Source organism: Caretta caretta, chromosome 4 (genome assembly GCF_965140235.1).
Source record: "Caretta caretta isolate rCarCar2 chromosome 4, rCarCar1.hap1, whole genome shotgun sequence".
Classification (NCBI taxonomy): Eukaryota; Metazoa; Chordata; order Testudines; family Cheloniidae; genus Caretta; species Caretta caretta.
Window position 1 is genome coordinate 116780880 of NC_134209.1, and position 20237 is coordinate 116801116.

General features: G+C 40.3%; 1 long non-coding RNA gene across 1 annotated transcript in view; it reads right to left on the bottom strand.

The window, feature by feature from the left end:
* The window catches only part of LOC125636092 (uncharacterized), a 31544-nt gene extending 14730 nt beyond the window's left edge, over window positions 1-16814 (bottom strand). Inside the window, exons 1-3 of the long non-coding RNA XR_007356466.2 lie at window positions 16726-16814; window positions 13469-13611; window positions 12550-12683 (exon numbers count right to left, since the gene is read on the bottom strand). This is a non-coding gene — a long non-coding RNA (uncharacterized LOC125636092). The remainder of the gene's footprint in view (window positions 1-12549; window positions 12684-13468; window positions 13612-16725) is intronic.
* Between the last annotated feature and the right edge of the window lie 3423 nt (window positions 16815-20237).

Sequence of the window (20237 nt, forward strand, 5' to 3'; positions counted from 1 at the left end):
CTTTGCTCTTCATACAAAGGTTACAACTATTTATGTTATATGCAAGCTATGCATAATAATTAGAAACAGAGCACACAGCCTAAATCATTATACTTGTTAGTATTTCAATGCAGATATCATTTTAATCCCTGTATTTCACTGTCTACAGTAGCTGTTAAGAGTTGTCATTGAAATCTTTACTTTGTCTCCTTTTCAAAGCAGTTTATATTGCATCCAAGTGCACACATTGTTCATTTATTAGGATTCTGCATTATAGATTTTTTTTAATCCACATAGTAGATATATGCATATGTCAAATTGTATTTGTGGCCTAGTAGGTGTTATGAGAGGGGAGATATACCGGAATGAAAAATACCAGTGCTTCTTAAGATTTCATTCAATGAGATTATATAGGATAATAAAGATTAGCTATGTCACATACAAGAATGGCCGTATGCAAAAGCATTTGTAGTAGCAGAAGATATAAAGGGTCCATGTATCCTAAAAGCAGGTCCTAATTTTGGAATCAGTGCTCAGATATTGGTAGATATAAAGTGACTGGATTATTTTAGGTTTACAAGAGAAATATTTTATATCAGATTAAGCAGTCATTCTAAAACTGGAGCCCAGAATCCAAAAACCTCACCCAGCAAGGAAAAAGATAACTGAGGAAGCTTTTCTTAGAGGCTCTGAGCTAGTGTAATTGTTTTCAACAGCAGATTCCTTAGTAACAGATCTCTCCATTGATGTTAATCCTCATATTCAAAATTCCTCAATGTGACATTTCTGCTTCATGCATTAATAGCACAAAGTACAGAATTTGCTGTAATATACCATAGTTAGTACAGTCATAACTGGTTGAAAAAATGCTTTCCTTGCTAATTAAAAAAATAAACCTTTTGGACATTTCTTCTCAGATAAATGTATCTACTACCTTTGGGCTTCCTTTATTCTGTGGAGGGAGGACAGGAAAAGGAGTTCCACTTCCTTTCACTCTTCCTTATAAAAGGTCACACATGTTGTCAGGTGTTTAAGATATTCCAGGCGACAGTTCTGAGACATACTTCATGCATTACTTATGAGACTTCACTGAAATGTAAATCTGAGTGAGTTGTATTGGTTCTATTGGTCTTAAATGAAACATAATTAGTAGGTCCAACAAATCACTTGCAGAAATCTGAAACTCTAAAGAGAAATGTGTGTTACAAGAAGGACTATTAAGAAAAAAAAAATAAGTACATGTCCAGGCAAGTCAGGCTTCTGCACTATAAAACTGCACATTCTGTCTCTATTAATGTTTAATGTATTTGTAAAAAGCAGTCCTGCTTTGCAGAGCACAGCAACAAAAATGTCCTGCAACTTACCAACACTTACAGTCCCAGCGCGGGTCCAAAGAGCTTTGTTAGAAATGCATCATGCATGTTTGATAGATAAGAGGTTCTGTACAGAGTCTATTAAGAGCCATATTTAAGTCACTAACAGGAAAGTGAATTCAGAAAAGTGTTTGTAAGGTAGCACTAAAATTAAATGTTAACCAAACATTTGATTGGCATGAAACACACTGAGGAAATGAACAGTGCGTGGTGATGCTTTCAAAACAAAATCAATAATGACCTTCAGAAACCTATTTCACAACTGGGACTTGGGAAAAAAGATGATAATCACAATGTTTTCTCCAGCGATTTTATCTAACACTACATTAGCCTTCTCACCAAAATAAGACAGAAATAGATGCTGGATGCAGAAACAAGCCTATGGCTCTTTAGGCTTCTTAAAAATCTGCCTAAAAAATCAATTTGAAACATTTCCTTTGGTCTCTTGCTAAGTTATCAAGATATGCAGCTTTTAAAAACAATGTGAATGTAGAACACAGGATGTATTTGCTCTATTATTTATTCATATGTTTTTCAACAAGATTAATTCAGTGATATTTATGCTATTTCTGCATTTATGTCCAGCAGGGGTATTGTTTTGTCAGCACAGTGGAACCATTTCAGCTACATTTACAATATGTTTAAAGTTGTACTGACAATCTGAAAATGTCTTGCTCTTCATATTTAAATAGTGCTTAGAACTAGAAGTAAAATGTGTTAAAACATTAAATTGTGTAAATTGAGCCGAATTTCAAGGAAATGTTAATGTTGACACAAACTCAATCCCAGACAACTATGCCAGGTACAGAGACCCTGGTAGAAATGCAAGCTTAAGTTTGTATCCCTAGAGAGAGAACAAAGATGTGGGGGGAGAGACCTAGTCATAATCTGAAGCTCTTTTTTCACCCCACAAAGTGGGACCTAGCTATGATCTGAAATTACCAGCCTGAATTACAGACCTCCCTCATGATTCTGTTTTGAAGTAGAAACTTAATTCTCCAATATTCAGGTGGAAAGGATCTCCAAGAATTGTTTGAAATAAGTGAAGCTTTGTGTTTGTTGTTTTTATAATAAGGAGGGAGAGGGGAAGGAAAGGAGTAGACATTCTAAGCAATAACAGAGAGAAAGGTTTTCAGACTCTAAATGAACTTTCCTGGGAAAGATTAGAATGAAATCAATTATGGAACCAAATTAAACAGGTCTCAAACTATGTTTATATGACTGCAAGAGAAAAGAAAACAGCACAAAAAAAGCTTCCAGCTAGTTTCACAGTGTAGGATTAGAATGAGAATAATAAGCAGTACAAAATGTACTCTATAGAATGCTTTTCTTGTTCAAGTCTTTAAACTTATCTAATGTTTCTTCTCAGATGCAATACCTAGGGTTTCATTGATGAGCTAAATGCTGTTTTTGATCTTTTAACTAACTTTCTTCTAACATGCTTTAATTGCACAATTTATTTTTAATTGAGATTCAGCTACGATGTAAACTATTACACTTTACACTAGGTCTTCACTTGCTATGAAGACTCAAATGGCTTTTGAAGATTAAACTACCAGACCTGAAGAATACTTGTACAGAAACTCTCCATATTCAACAGAGTCTAATAAAGTACTAAACAAAGAGGATCTCCGAGGTTGACAACCTTTTACTGTATAGCAAGAAATCCCAAACAGCTTCCATTGTACTCACAGTTCACATAAAATATTATGCTAATGAAGGAATGTTAAAGGTCCAAAGCAAACAAAGAAATTAAGCAATAAGACACTTAAAGGCACATCCATACCAGAAACACAACTGAAACTGGGTAACTTATTACCATGTGATCATTCCCAGAGCTGCTTACAACAAAATGGCAATGTGCAGTACAGATGGGGTCTTTAACCATGTCTTCTAATTGGATTAAACTAGTGCAGGTTGTTTGCAACTGCCACAGGGACAACCATGTTGTAACCAGATCCCTTCACTCAGTTGTGTTTGCATTGTGGATGGATCCTTCAGAGTCTAGATTTCCAAAAGAGCTCAGCTACAGTGTGACCATGGAAGTAGCTGGTTGCTGAGCATCTGACAATCTTGCCCTTAGTTCCAAATGTCCTATGTTCTGATTAATAAAGAAATTCTCAGGGTCAACATGATATTTTATGAGAATTATAAACTAGTCCAGGGTTGTAGCCTGGTGAGGGGATACAGTTAAGGTACCGTTCAGGGAGGTGATAGGTGGATTAAGAGATGGGGTTACTGAAATTTTGGATGTTTTCCTTTAATTTACAGGGCAGGAGAAGTTAAGCTACAGATTCCAGGCTCTCTTAGGCTATTCAGGAGGTCCAGCTTTTCCCTATTCAGTTACCTTCTTGAAGTGGATTCAAAATGAACGTGGGAGCAGTTGGTGTACATATAAGATATTCAGGGAATATGCCTAAACAGCAATCCAGGCTGAGCCCAGGTGTGGTGGCTGATTTCTATAGTGAGCTGGTGGAAGAAATATGATGTGTTGAGGTAAGTCTTTTTATATTTTTATCCCTTTGATCATATGTCATGGTTGAGGTGACAAGCTCTCACTCTGTAGCAAATGCTTCACGTGGCTGGCATAATATATAGCTTCTGACAGCTAAACTCCTCCCACTTGCCTTCTTGTGGCAGAGGTGTTCTTAACTGAAAATGAGTAGTGTGAGAGATGGGTGTCTGGTGCCATAAAATCAGATTTCTCTGAGGAGATGGGAATCATTAACCATGGTAGACAGTCCACATTGGAGAAGGTGTTCTGATTTCAACCCAAGAATGTCAGGTCTGGCAAGCCAGTTTGTAAAAGTTGTGCCAATCACACATGCTCTATGGGTCTGTCTTCAGGAAGTATATCAGTATCATGCTAGGGCATCCAAACAATGCACAACAGCTTCCTTGGATGACTGTTGAAAATGAGAAAGGGCTACTGCATTACACCTTCAGCCTATTGCTTGAAAAGATGGCTTGAGATGCTGAAGGAGGACATGAAGAAGATTGGTATCATCTTGGAAGATGCGCTTGACAAGAATGCTTGCAGGCAAAGAACAAGAGCCACCGACCCCAAATGACTGGAGAAGGTAAAGAAGATGATAATGTTTATTTTAATTTTTATAAAAAGTTCCCAGAACTATGGCTAGGCCCTTTTATATTTACAAATGTGAAGAAATAAATACAAATACTTAGCCTGTAACATTACATGTTATACTTAAGAATAAACTTGCTTTGTAATATTCACTCATCTCGTGTCAATTGTTAGTAACTAGAAGGAAGAGTCATTAAGGAGAGGGGAAGTAAGCAATCTAACCTGATCACCTTTGAAACACATGAGGGACAAGGAAGTCACCTCATAGCCACGAGCACTGCGTAAACATGTAATACAGCTTAATTGGTGGGAATATGATTCGTTATAATTTTCCCTCTAAATGTAAAACACCAAATTCTGTTATGGTCAGCTTGTGATCTGAGGAAGCTACTCATTACAACATCATGAGTTTTAGTTTCAAAAACAAAGCCGGGGTGTATAATTGTTCATACCCACCCCAGGGTCTAACCTGTGGAGCATAGTCCCACAGAAATCAATCCTCTTCCTCTTCTATTCAACCATTAGCAGAGATGGTCAGATACTACAGTAACAATAATGCACTGATTACATCCAGTTCTAACTTTCACTCACAGCAAATGCTTGCAGTGCCATTACTCGTATGACTAGATGATCTCAATGGTTGCTCCTTGCCTTGCAATCCATCAATCTCTGAGATAACTATGTGGATGAAAAGCAGTTGTTTGGGCTCCACATAGGAGGCAGCAGCAGTGAAAGCAGCAGGTGCAGAGGAGAGCAGTAGACACACAAGATAAGGAACTTGACAGCCATATCACTATGTGCACCTAGATTCAGCAGGAGCAACTGCTTCAGAGCATAAAATGTTTCCCCTAGCCCCATGAGGCAACAGCCTCTATTATATCTTACACACCAGCAGCATATTAAAGGCCCCACACCTCCTAAGAAGCAGCTCAGCAGAAGAGGACATAGAATGGAATTGTCAGCCTCTATCTTCTGCTTCTCTCTCCATCCAAATCTGAATTTGAGCAGAGTAGTAGCAGCTCCAGTATTCTTCCCTGCATTCTCCCTTCAGCAGTGTAGTACAGTGGTCATCGAGGCTTAACTGGGTTACTCAGACTATTATGGGTTGGAGCCATGCTCCACTCCTCCCTTACTTCCTGCTTAGTTATTAGGTGTTTTTCCCCTTTCTATTATGTAGTTGAATAAAGCACCACACTCCCAGCAGTGTAAGTATGTGCAGTACTGTAAGTAAAGAGGGTTTTGCGTGCACCAAGCTATCCTTTTAGAAAAGGTGTCCTACAAAGCCAATGAGGCAAACTCAACAGGCGCTTCACAGACCAGCTGCCTACTGTTGTTAACCCCACTGATTTCTACAAACTTTTCAGCAGACCATTAACAGAACTAGTTACACAGAGTTACATCGTCATCTGCATTGAAGTATATTGTTCTGGTAAAGGGGCAGGGAAGGTGTTGACTGCTAGGGGTGGAAAAGTACGGCTCTAACTGGGCCAGGACGTGTGGAGTCAGCAATCTGGTACCTTTTCTTAGGATTCCTTCTATTGCTTGAGAATCTCAGTTTTAAACAAGGAAGTATCTAGCCCTCATGGCTGCAAAGAAAACCTTGAAAATGTGAATCACACTTCCACCGTATCGTGCATGTAAGAAAGGAGGAGGAGGATTATATATGAAGAACGGCACTCTGAGTGACAACTCATTTTGGCGACACAAGTGGATAGCACTTAGGCACAGTCTACCACTCCTCCCACCCTTCACACACACATAATCTGACCCATGGAGCCAAAAGGCCAGAGGAAAAGAGGAGAGCCCAAGTGGATGCCTGAGCACTGTGGAGCCAATCCCACAGACCATAGCCCTACTTCCAAACAGCAATGGCTTGGTCTGCTCAGGTTTTGGGCATGGAAGCAGGCAATTCTTCCATAACTAACAGCTTCTTTTGCTCCCCCAGTTAAAAGCTGTCTGCAAATAGATTACAAAACAACATATATTCAAGCCATCCTTCATGAGTGCTAGCAAAAATAGCTTAGATCCTGATCTCAGCTGTGACTCTGGGAGCTGAGACCCTTGATGAATGCCCATCATGCCTATGCTTTAATATAGCGCTGGCCTTTGTCTATCCCCAGTGAGGGGAAGCCAAGCCGAGGAGCCCACCAGAGCACCTATGATGCTATTTTGAATATCTGCACAATCTGCCTTGAGATGAGTCTCAGTTTGATGTCCCTGGTGAGTGGAACTTGGTTTTTGGGCAGAGCTTGGGAATGTTCCATCACCTTTCCTCACCCAATCCCAATTGAAGGCTTAGGGGAAAAGGTCTCAAAGGAAAGACAAGGGCTCTGAAATGAAAGGTGGATGACATATTAAAGATATAAACAAAGTAGAAAAACGTTTAGAAGAGACTAGGATTAAATAAAACAAAACAGGCTTTGCACTTTTGTAACCAAAACTGAAAAATACCCCCAAAATATAGTGAACAACAAAATCTTCATATTGAACCATTCTAGTGGGCATTATTATGATCAATATTGATACATATAGTTAATGAACTTCATTACTTAGATAAGTTCATGGAGGATAGGTCCATCAGTGGCTATTAGCCAAGATGGACAGGGATGTAACCCCATGGTCTGGATGTCCATAAGCCTCCGCATGCCAGAAGCTGGGACTGGACAACTGGGGATGGATCACTTGATAATTGTCCTGTTCTGTTAATTTTCTCTGAAGCATCTGGCATTGGCCACTGTCAGAAGACAGGATATTGGGCTAGATGGACCATTGATCTGACCCAGTATGGCCGTTCTTATGTTCTTACTTACAAATATTGTTGTTACTGCATCCCATGTGTTGAAGATAGGTCCTCATTCCTCCTCTACCACAGCTGAGGAATTTCAGCCCCAGCCGAGGAATTCAAATATTTTCACAAAATAGGTTTCTAGTTCTCTTTCATTTTACTATATGATCATCATTCCCCTAAGTAATGAGATCATTTCTTTATGAGCACTGGAAATATAAGGCCAGGGGAGAGGTAGCCATCTGTAGTAGAATGCACTACTCTTGATTATATTCACCTCATCAGTTTGTTTACACTGAACCCCTCCCTACTGGATAGAATGGCTTCCTTTTGTGTTAAGCAGGCTTATGTTTGATGTGAGAATGAGCAGATGGAGATAAAAGTGGTTCTAGCAACAAGAGTGCCCTCCATTGTGCTTAAAAAGACGAAGTATTACATGGTGTCAGAAATAGATAGAATCCACTACCATCTACAATGCTACGGATATTACTGGCTTTTCTACATCCAGAATAGACCAGGCATCTGGCAGCCACCCAGATACATAGAAAAGATTCAGACAACTTGTTGTGCTGATGTTTCCCAGACGATATGGGGCAAAACCTGAAGGAACAAAAGTACAGATTATTTTCATTGTGTATCATAGTTGTAGATTATTACAGCAGACTCTTTGATTTAAAAACCCTGAACAATACCAAAAGTATAACAACAATCCACAAACTGAAGGTTACATTTGCTAGTAATGGAATCCACAAAACGATTAACACTGGCAATGGACCTTGATGTGACCGAAAATTATTTGCCACTTGGATTATAAACATCACAGGTAATCTAAAAAACCTCAAAAGCATTGAGGGAATGCTCCAGCATATGTTTTATGGGTAAGCTAGCACTAATGACAAAGGTGCCTACCTCACTCTGCTTGAAAATTGGAATGCACTAACAAACATAAGGCATCGTTCAGTCTTTATTAGAAGATCTTCACGTAGTACTGCCCTCTTCAAACAAACAACTGGAATCTGTAGTAGCGAACTGCAGCTAGATGCACATTATTGGTATGATGAAATAAACTATGACAACCTTCCTTTTTCTTTCCCTTTTCCAAGGTAGATTGATCTAGTGAACCAACCCTGTCTTTTCCAGCTTACCAGTTCAATGCTCACTGTACGTCCACTCCATCCTCCTGTACAGTCTATCCACCGTGTTCTTCCCATTCTCTTGTTCTCTGCCTACAAACCCTAGTCTCAAGCACCTCCTGAAGAAGATTCCTTTCATCTCTCCTTCGTACATGCCCAAACAATCTCAGCATCCTCTCTTGCTGCTTCTCTCTGAAACCATAGCCCCGATGATACCATTCCACATATGGTCCAGCAATGTCACCTTTCTCACTGCCCTCAAACATCTTATTTCAATGGCTTCAAGTCTTCTCAAGTCTCTCTCTTCGGTCATCCATGTCTGATCTATACAGACAAGCTGGTCAGATAAACATAAACATCAAGGTCCCGCACCTAAATTAGGCTTCTTCATTTAAGTACTCTTGGGGCTGGCTAGTGGCAAACATGGTAATACCAGCTCTTCTGTATGGATCAGAGGTAAAAAATGACAATCTAGCCCAAAACTGAAACCGAGAAAAAATTTGGATTTGTCATCTAACTAATTTATATAACAATCGCTATAAGCATATTGTCATAAATATGAAGGGAAGGGTAACCACCTTTCTGTATACAGTGCTATAAAATCCCTCCTGGCCAGAAGCAAGGTCCTTTTACCTGTAAAGGGTTAAGAAGGTCGGGTAACCTGGCTGGCACCTGACCCAAAATGACCAACGGGGGGACAAGATACTTTCACATTTGGAAGGGGGGAAAAGTTTTTTGTCTGTCTGTGTGATACCTTTGCCAGGAACAGATCAAGGATGCAAGCTCTTCAACTCCTGTAAAGTTAGTAAGTAATCTAGCTAGAAAATGTGTTAGATTTTTTTTTGGGTTTTGGCTTGCAAATTCGCTGTGCTGGAGGAAATGTGTATTCCTGTTTTTGTGTCTTTTTTGTAACTTAAGGGTTTGCCTAGAAGGATTCTCTATGTTTTGAATCTGACTGCCTGTAAGATTATCTTCCATTCTGATCTTACAGAGTTGTTCTCTTATCTTTTTTTTGTTCTTCTAATAAAGTTCTGATTTTTTAAGAATCTGATTGAGTTTTCTGGGTCTTAAAAATCCAAGGGGTTTGTGCTCATCTTGTTTATTCTCAAGCCTTCCCAGGAAAGGGGGTGTAAGGGCTTGGGGGGATATTTTGGGGAAATAGGAACTCCAAGTGGTTCTTTTCCCTGGTTCTTTGTTAATGCACTTGGTGATGGCAGTGTTTTACCTAATCCAAGGGCAAAGACTTTGTGCCTTGGGGAAGTTTTTAACCTAAGCTGGTAGAAATAAGCTTAGGGGATCTTTCATGCAGGTCCCCACATCTGTACCCTAGAGTTTAGAGTGGGGAAGGAACCTTGACACATATAGTCACTGCAAGACATCAAGTCATTTCAGTCATAGAATGTGCATTTTATATTGTTTCAGTGTACAGTACAGTATGGGTATTCTTCTCTATCCTACATATAATTAACACAAAAGATGGTTGATTGATATTATGACAGGAAATTATACAAGGAAGATGCTCTCATTTTGTGAAAGGAGATGTAGCAAAATGTGTTAGTCATTTGCATTTATCACATTAGTGTGCTTACTTCTAAGCCTCCCTAAACCATCTAGAAGGAGAAATTTCCTTAGAGTTAGGAGTTCTAATTATTATGTCCTTTTAATGTGCTTAACCAGACAAATTATTTCAGAGTCCAAATACTTTGGCAAATATATCTTCCTGGCAGGGGAGCAAATAATAACATGGCAGCAACAACAGTTTATCCTGTTCAGGGTGCACTCTAGAGTACTGTCCTGGAAGAGACCTAAGATGCTATGGACTTAAGACAGATGAACTCTGAGTGAAAAACACAGAGGAAATTTTAGAAAAGAGTGATTTTAAAAGCTAACGACTCTTGCATAGAAGCTGGGAAAAAAGCAAACTTAACATTTTTACACATATCTGTAAAGCCAAAGAGTATGAATGACCCCCAAAATGCCATCTGGTACGTATTTGACTATGTGCTGAAAAGCAAAATCTAATTATTTAGCAGGACAAGATGACAATGGTACAATCTGTTTAGAACAAGAATGTAATTTTCACTTGCATGTCCAGTTTCAGGATGTGCAGTTGCTGGGGAGGGGGAGAAACAGGAATTGAATCACAGTTCCTGCTAAATACACATTTAATTGCTTATGTATTTTTTATATTCTGTTTTGTACAAGACTGTTTACCTAGCTCATAATGATGTGGAATTAGTTGTCACGAAGTTTTATATTTTCCTTAATCAGTCTTGAAGTGCCCCCTAGTGAATTTTTCAGGTATTGCTCAAAGGTAATAAGATTGAATAAAGAGAATATTTTAAAAGACTTAAGTTAGAATGAAAACATTTGCTCATTTGTCTCAAGTTGGGTAGAACAAACTACAACATAACAAGGTTTGTGCTAGATTCTTCATCACTGGAAATTTTAAAATCAAGATTAGATTTAAAAAAAAATAGTTATGCTCTAGTTCAAGCAGGATTTAATTCAGTGAAATCCTGTGTCCTGTGTTATACACAATCATCCCTTCTAATTTAATAATCTATGAACTTCTAAATCTTATTAGGCTGGGGTACTGTGAAAGCAGTTTTCATTGCAGCTACAGAGGTACCACTGGGCGTGCTTATTCAGTAATTTAGTATTACCACTATTGCTGTTATAATGGTCATCAGATTGAATGGAGCTGGCCTCCACCCAGGGAAGATATTCCCCTTTATCCTTCTCAACTCTCACCGCCTCTTCCTGACTCTTTGTTTACAGCTATCCTCCTCCCCAATTCCAAGCATTGAAGAGGGAGAACCCCCTATTCATCTCATTAAAAGTCTCCCCCAGTGGAGACCGAACTAGCAGCTCCTGATGCAACAGTGCTCTCTAGCTGATATCTGTACTGACAATGCTGCCGCAATATTTCTCATGCTGCCCTCTAAAGCATTTAACAAACAGGCACAGCAGCGAGTGATCATGAGTTTGCCACTAGTATCGTAATTAGCATTTCAGTGCATGTGGGGTTCCTATATGGTCTCCTAGGAATACCGATGGAGAGTGTGAGTGTGTGTCAGCTTAGAAATGTTGATATACTGAAGTCCTTTATACTTACAAGATTTTCAATGCACAAAAACAACCTTCCCAAAAATGAAAGACACTGAGGGGAGATATAATTGCTCTCTATAAATATATCAGAGGGATAAATACCGGAGAGGGAGAGGAATTATTTAAGCTCAGTACTAATGTGGACACAAGAACAAATGGATATAAACTGGTCATTGGGAAGTTTAGACTTGAAATTAGATGAAGATTTCTAACCATCAGAGGAGTGAAGTTTTGGAATAGCCTTCAAGGGAAGCAGTGGGGGCAAAAGACCGATCTGGCTTTAAGATTAAACGCGGTAAATTTATGGAGGAGATGGTATGATGGGATAACATGATTTTGGTAATTAATTGATCTTTAAATATTCATGGTAATAGGCCCAATGGCCTGTGATGGGATGTGAGATGGGGTGGGATCTGAGTTACTGCAGAAAATTCTTTCCTGGGTATCTGGCTGGTGAATCTTGCCCATATGCTCAGGGTTTAGCTGATCGCCATATTTGGGGTCGGGAAGGAATTTTCCTCCAGGGCAGATTGGAAGAGACCTTGGAGGTTTTTCGCCTTCCTCTGTAGCATGGGGCACAGGTCACTTGCTGAAGGATTCTCTGCTCCTTGAAGTCTTTAAACCACGATTTGAGGACTTCAATAGCTCAGACATAGGTGAGAGGTTTTTCGCAGGAGTGGGTGGGTGAGAGTCTGTGGCCTGTGTTGTGCAGGAGGTTGGACTAGATGATCATAATGGTCCCTTCTGACCTTAGTATCTATGAATCACTTGCCAGCTCCTCTCCCTAGAAGGTCGCTCAGGGGAGCCGTCCGTCCCATATGCCTGGTAAAAGAGGTCTACGCTGGATGTCACAATACCGGGCAACCAGTGCTTTTCTCACCAAGGAAGTCACAAGCACAAATTTAATTGTAGCCATGCAGCCAGTTTTAAACTAACCAGAATGATTTAAAAATCCCTGGAGTTTTGTATACATGTATGTGTCTATTATATTTAACACACTCATCACAATGTCCCTCCATGATATACAAAAATTCTCATCCAACCACAGTAACATGTCAATATGAGTACAGTAAATGAACTCACCTCAGAGTTATGCTATATGTAAACACCATAATCAATATATTGGGTAGAAGTCTGAGGAAATGGATTGGGTCATAAGGTCTTGTCCTAAAATTCCAATTCGGGTTCTGCCGAGATGAAATGTTATGAAGTGAGTGCTATAGAAAAAACACACGAGAGATTAGACAGACATAGGCATCACATTTAGAACTAACACAACACTTCACATTTTCAAAGTGCTGTGCATATCCTTGACACCCCTGTGACATAGAGAGGTATGTAAACATTTTCACTGTTTTAATTATTGGGAGAAAGAGGTTACATACCCAAAGCCACACAAAGAGTTGGTGGAAAAGCTGGGATTAGAATAAAGGATTTCTTGGCCACAAGACCCACGCTAAAGGCCTTAGGTCACATTGCTTCCCCATAATTTTCAGAATAAAGAATCATCCTCCAGATTATCTTAACTCACCACGGTTGCAAGGAGAGGGGTGATTTTTCAGGTACCTAAGAGCTCAAGCCATATAGGGCGTTATAAAAATCTATGTTGACACCTTGAATTGCACCTGAATCCAGTACAATCATTTGAAATTTGATATGATATACACTAGCTTCTGTGTAGTCTTCAAGAACCACATAACACAAGAAAATATTGTAGTGCTGCGATATGGGGGGGACGGGGAATCAAAACGTGACTATGCGAAAGTTTGCATTGGAAAGAAACCTTGCAGTTGAAAAGATTCATAAGCATAGCCAAAAACTCAGTCATGAGGACAGTTACGGCCTCAGGGTCAGTCTCCAGCTGCTCTCCCCCAACACCACCACCATCTTGTCTCTCTAGTTTTTTCACTTCCGTGCTGACGAGCAAAGTATAAATTCTTAGACAAAAGATAAAAAGATATCACATAGATAACAATTATTATATTCTTGATGTATCACTTACCTTGCTCTTTTGAGTTAAGTCAGTGTTCATCTAAAGACCCATAGTTTTGTAGTTTAATTAGCATGCTGCATAATTACTTAGATACACGTGTTGTTTAGACATTTACTTTTGCTTTGAAACGCTCTTCAATAGCTGCTCCAAATCTGTGTAAGAAATGATTTTATCAGTTTTATAACTGAAAATAATGGCGAGCACAAACCACCTGACTTGGGCAAGTTGCCTCTCCTCCGTGCTTCACTTTTCACATGGGTAAAATAAGGACAACAGTATTTACCTACCTCAGAAGGATATTTTAAGGATTTACTATTTCATTTTTGTACACTGAACATGTAAAGCACTCTATGAATGATAAGAACTATTATTAAATATACACATATTCTCTGGTGCTATACAAAAAGATTAAGTGGCTCATAATGCAGATCTTAAACTTACATTGCCTACCCCATGAGGCTCTACTAGTCTGTGTTCTATATAAGTTCTTATGCTGCTCTCGTCACCATATGCAAACACCTTCCAGTAATGCATTGTGAGATAACTAATGTTTGCCCCATGTAGTTCATTCTCTCTGTCAGCCTTCCTAGACCGTACAAATCCAGAGGAACCTCCATGATGTGGCTTCCTGTATAACACAAGCCACAGAACTTCCCTGAATTAATTCCTATTTGAACTCGGGCATGTCTTTTAGAAAAACATCCAATCTTAATTTTAAAAGTGCCAGTGATAGAGAATCCACTCCATACAGTAAGCTGTTCCAACAGCGAACTACCCTCAGTTACAAATTTGCAGCTTATTTACAGTCTGAGCTTGTCTAGCTTCAGCTTCCAACCAATGGATCTTGTTGTACAGTCTAGCAGACAAAGAAAGAGCTCATTATAAAATTGTAGGTACTTATAGACACATCAAGACTTTAACTTTCTCTTTGTTAAGCTAAAAAATAAAGCTCCTTGAGTATATCACCATTTCAATCCTGTAATCATTCTCATGGCTCTTCTCTGAACCCTCTTCAACCTATCAACCTCCTTCTTGAATTGTGGACCCTATATGCAGTTTTGGTGGGGGGGTTTCCCCATAAATATGTACACACTGCTATGTGTTTATATTAAACATGGCAAGTTCAAAGAAGTGTGTCTTGCACTTGATACAGAAAGTGTAATTGTTCCTAGCTCCTGTGGGAGTTTATTACTCAGACCAACCACAGGAAATTTCTATCTCCTGCATAAATAAGCTTTACCTTTGTGGTAGGAAGGTTCCATTATGCCTAGGGAGACAAATGTCAACCACGGTCTCCATCTCCACCTACTCTGGGCCTAGACTATTAAGCACCTCGAAGATAAGGATCAAAACCTTGAACTTGATTTTCTATGGGAAGCCAATGCAGAGGGTGGAGGAAATATATGATATGCTCCCTGAAAACACACATTGCTGCATTCTGAATTAGCTGGAATTTCCTAAGGGCTGATAGTTTCATGTCCACATATATTGCATTGCTATAGTCCAGATAGGAGGTGACAAACGCATGTATAGCGGAGTGTCATAATTACAATTAACTGCTTCTCTGTCCCTTTCTGTGGTCTGCTAAAGATTGCCCCTTCAGGTCTCAGGCCTCCAGTTATCATCCCTCAGTGGGTGGGGACATGCGTCTTTTTCCAAATAGACTAAGGATTTAGGCTTTAAGTCTCCCTGCAATTCACTGATTATCCCAGAAGGTCTGCCCTTAGTCCAGACCTGCTATTCACTTTCTCTGAGACAATGATTGGGTTACCAGTGACTAGCCAGCTTTCACAAAGCACAGTAAATTTATTTTAGGACACAATCTTATCATAAACCAATAAACAGTCTACGTGCATGCTAAGTTTACCAGGTGTTGCCCACCTTCCACCTTGAGACCCTGGCAGGTCCCACTCCTTCAAATCTTTCCAGCAGGATTTTTCCCTCTCTGTTACAACCTTATGTCAGTTTTTGTATCAAAATTAGGGACATTCAGCCAGATCAGGCTGGCACTTTATACCATAAGCTTGCTTTTTTTTTTTTTCTCCTGGGCCCCTTGAACCTCAGGGACTTGTACTTCTTTGAGATGTTTACCAGTCCTAGGGTCTGCAGTAATTATTCCCCACAGGTTTTACTCCTTGGGGAAGCTGAGTAACTCTTCCCCATGGAGTTAGCACACAATCCTTAACTCACTAAGATACATGTAACATTTATAGATACAAACATTTATTACTAATTCAGGTGCATATGTGATCTGGCACACCTCAATATAATAGTGTTTTTTAAAGTTTCCTTGCTTCCAAGGTCCCATATCTGTCAAACTGAGGCCAGGCCATCATCTGCCAGGATGGGATGGAGGTTTTTAGCTAAACAGAGATGGTAGGTGGTGATACTTGTGGATGCTGTTCTGAGAAAGCTCAACACCAGTGAGGAATCCAGGAGCACTCAAACTACAGACTGAACTGACCAATTGTAGGTGTGTACCTTTAACCCAAGGAGACTGCACTTTGACTCAAAGTGCTTTTCTCTGCCCACCAGCATCACCTCAGTCTTCCTTGGATTCAGGTTCAACCAGCTGTTCTGCATCCATAAGCTGATCTCATCCAAGCACCTGGCCATCTTGGTGGCCGTAGCAGAGGCACCTCCAGAAATGTTTCCAGTGGGTACGCACAGTCAATCCCTGAGGAGCCATCCCTGCTGCTACCACTGGCCCCAGTGCCTGGCTTGTTGAGTCCATGCCATGTTCAGGCCCTAACTTCCAGTCCATCCTACCCAGGTGCAGTGTCACCCCCCATTTCTGAGAGGGAGGTGAGAGCAGGCAAGCCCCTGTGGGGGAGGCCTGGTACAGGAGCTGGCCCCATGGCTGCAACAGCAAGAAGGAGCAGTGCTCTCTACCCCACCACCTGCTCAAGTTTGGCTGTATGCCCCTTCTATCATGGTGGGAAGACAGCAAGGCCACAACTGACTAAGTGACTTTGCAACATTATGCACAAATGTTGCAATGCCACTCACTCAGTTTGGCCTCACCACCCCCTCATCGTGATGGAGAGCCAGTGGGGCCAAATCTGAGTGGGCAGTGGCCAAGACTGTTCCTTCTCACCTCTGCCAATGGCACACACAATGCATAAAGTGCATGAAGCTGCAGGCAATACTGGTAGTTGTAGGTGGCAAAGGATAGGTAGAACTGTGTATCATCTGCATATTGCTGGCACTTGAGTACACATCTGTCTAGCTATACTGCCACCCATTGCCATAGTATGTCTTCTTACCAATTCTCCTAGTGGCTGCATGTTGACTGGGATTAGGGAGAAAACGGCTCCTCAGGAGACTCCATAGGTGAGGAGTCTGGGGTAAGAGGTTCTGATCATACACCTGTGGCAAAGATTTGAAACGCCTGGGATTAGTCAAGTTTAAAAAGGGGAAGAGACTCCCCAACAGAAATACGCCTTCAGATCCACTCAGCTCATTATCAAATTGAAGGAACAGTTAAAGGCCACTTTCTGGTATCCTTACCTATCATTGAGACTTCTTGGGGAGTTCAATGGGGCTTTGCTGAGACCAAAATACTACTCATCATAAGTAAGGGGGGCAGGATCTAGGATAATCTTCAGGACATATTACCCAGACTATACACTGGAGTACAGATGCTTTGTGCTGTACTATGGCCCCAAAACAGCCCCAGAGCCCATGTCAGAACAATTGCCCCCCCCCCCCCCCCCCCCCGTGTGGGAGGATCCACCATAGGGTAGCATAGCAATTCCCATACCACTCTACCTCCTGCCTTCTGCTAGTATAGGAAGTGTCGGCAGAGAAAATGGAGTGCAGCTATGGCTCCCTTATACCTGCCTGATCCTCATCGGTATCCACCCCTTGAGGCCACTGGCAGCCAGCCTAACTTTAGAGCAACCTTCAAGCTGTTCTGAGTTGCAATGGGAAACCTGGCACACAGCTGGCCCAGGACTATCAGAGCACATAGGCCACCTTTTTAACCCCCTCCTCCCTTGAGCTGCACCATGCACTTCTTAGCCGCAGCTGAGGATTTGATCCATGGTATCAAACCCACAGGTGATTTTGAGTGACATTTGAAGCTTGACCACAAAAACAAAAACCTTGGTCAATCTTTCCCAAAAAAAGACTCTGGGTGGCAATTGGCGAGATTGTTTTTAGGCAGGACAACTGCTTGTCTGTGTGAATCTAGTGTCTTTCAGCCAATAATGGTCTCGGTTTGCTCTGACTATGCCACAGATATCAAAGTGGAGCTCATTCAGGCATCTGATATAGCTCTGTTACAATAGAGCCAAAGGAAACATTCATGAATGTGATCTATTTTATCCACCTAGTAAGTGATCAGCTCCTCATAGCAAGAAAGCATTGATGCATTTGAGTATAGGCAGCCCATATTAACCAGATATTTACCACCTGGAACAGTTCCAGAAATCTGGACTTCGGATGGAAGAAGAGACAACTCTCTCAAGTCTTCATCACAGCTATCGGGCCTCACAATTATTCTCCATGTCATGCTGATCAAACTGTGTGTCCATTATCTACTGCCGTCACTCTAGCTTTCTCCCAACCCATCACATTTACTGCAGATCATCGGTAGCTCAGACTCAAAACTGCGTGGGTAGACCCACTTTCACACAATGATGTTTTGTCTACCTTGTATTGAATGATTTACTTTTAGGCAGGTTTGGATCAAAAACTTTGAAGTTCAGAGAGAAATAATAAGGGAACAAATCCAAATGTGTTTAACTTCTAACATTTTAATTATGTTGCTCCCACGTAAGAAAAAAACAGGATTTTTCCTTGTTCATTTTAATCTTCTCTCCACCAAATGAGCAAAATTATTACTAATGCAGAAAGAGTACATTGCAGAAGTACAAAAATATTATTTATGTTTATGCCTGTCCCTGAGAATGCCAAGTGAAAAAAAGCAATTAGAAGAAGTTCCTTTTGAGTTTTTCTGTTTGATTTGAATGTTTCCACTGCTTCCTCGTATATTTAAGAGGAGAACAAAATTGCCATGCATTGTGCCTGCAATAGGCACCTTAAAAAAAAAATCAGTGGGAGCTTGTGTTTGTGCCTCTCCCTCTCTCTCTTCCAAAGGCACTTGAGCAAGTATCATAAGTGTGTAAACTCGTTGGACCTGTCATCCAAAAAAAATGTCAGGTGTCTATCATAAAAGCTAGTAGGGGACGGGAAGACCCCAGAATACAGGAGCTATAATATTAGCTGTACATTCCTACCTCAAGCCGTGGTCGAACAGTGAATCCCTTAAAGAAACGGTGGTGGCACGCTCTATTGAGTAAGTTTCACAAGATTTCTTGGCTGGGAAGAATACATACTGCAGTCATGATCACCTAAATCTGTCATGGCCCTTCAGGAGATTACACCATCACAGGGGGAAGCTTCATTTAATACTGCAAAAAGGCACATCCTCGCTACAGGGTAGTAACATTCACAGGTGACTGTAGCAGCATAATTATAACAGCAAGAATGCCTCTCTTATCAAACAATTCCTGCATGGTATGGGGGAAGAGCGGGGAGATAAAGTCAGCTACTGTCATTTAAAATAGTTCTTATAAAAGATCACATGCTTTAATGCAATGAAATAGCCAATAGTAGATCTGTATTTAGTAGTGTGCTCAAGAACTAATCTCTAACTTCTGCCCAATGCTGCTATCGCTGAGTCAGCTCCATTCTTTTAAGTGACCTGATTCTGTAATCCCATTATTAATATCATGAAAATGGCTTTCCTCTATATGGTTTTGTGCTATCAGTGAAAAAGACAGTACCAAAATGCGTTAGTTCTCACAGGTCTCTGCTAAGATTATTTGCAGCAGTACAAACTGAATTAATCATAGCGACATCTGAATAACCACCAGTCACATGTTCATGTCAAAGCTGTGTTGGTGGCAATGGTTCACTTCTTTTGTAAAATGTAAAGTTTCATTTGTGTGTTATAGTCTCATGAGACATGCATATCTGACTGTTTTCTATCAGGATGTGACCTTGCAATTTACATTGTTATCCTTTTCTTATTTCTTGGCAGAGACGTATATATTCGAGTTTATGTTCTCTAATCAGCAAGTCTATGGTTTCAAGCTGTACGTGTTTAAAATGATAAGCATGGGGGGGGAGAGTTCATTAAAGGAAATAATAAGCATGAGAATAAGTGTCAGAATAATGGGGCCCTTTTATTTTTCCAAGACACTGAATTTGCCTTTAATATCTTCTGCCTTTAGATGATATTTTATAGATCTACAATTTATAACTCCAAAGAAAAGAAGCAGGCTACAAGAAAGCTGTTCGCTGATAGACAGCACAAGCAGTGTAACTCATCCTACTTCTCACCTGTGTAGCAATTCAAGTAGGCTGCTCTAAATATATAAATTAAATATATACGCAGATTCATAGATTACAAGGCCAAAAGGGACAACTGTGATAATGTAGTCTGACCTTCTGAATAAAACAGGCCATAGAACTTCCTCAAAATAATTCCTAGTAAAAGCATCCAAATTTGCCATGATCCTTGGTAAATTGTTCCAGTGGTTAATTACCCTCACGGTTAAAAATTTGTGCCTTATTTCCAGTCTGAATTTGTCCAGCTTCAGTTTCTATCCATTGGATCATGTTATACCTGTCTCTGCTAAATTGAAAAGCCCATTATTAAATATTTGTTCCCCATGTAGGTACTTATATACTGTAGTCAAGACACCCCTTAACGTTCTTTTTGTTAATCTAAATGGATTGATCTCCTTGAGTCTCTCTGTAAAGAGTG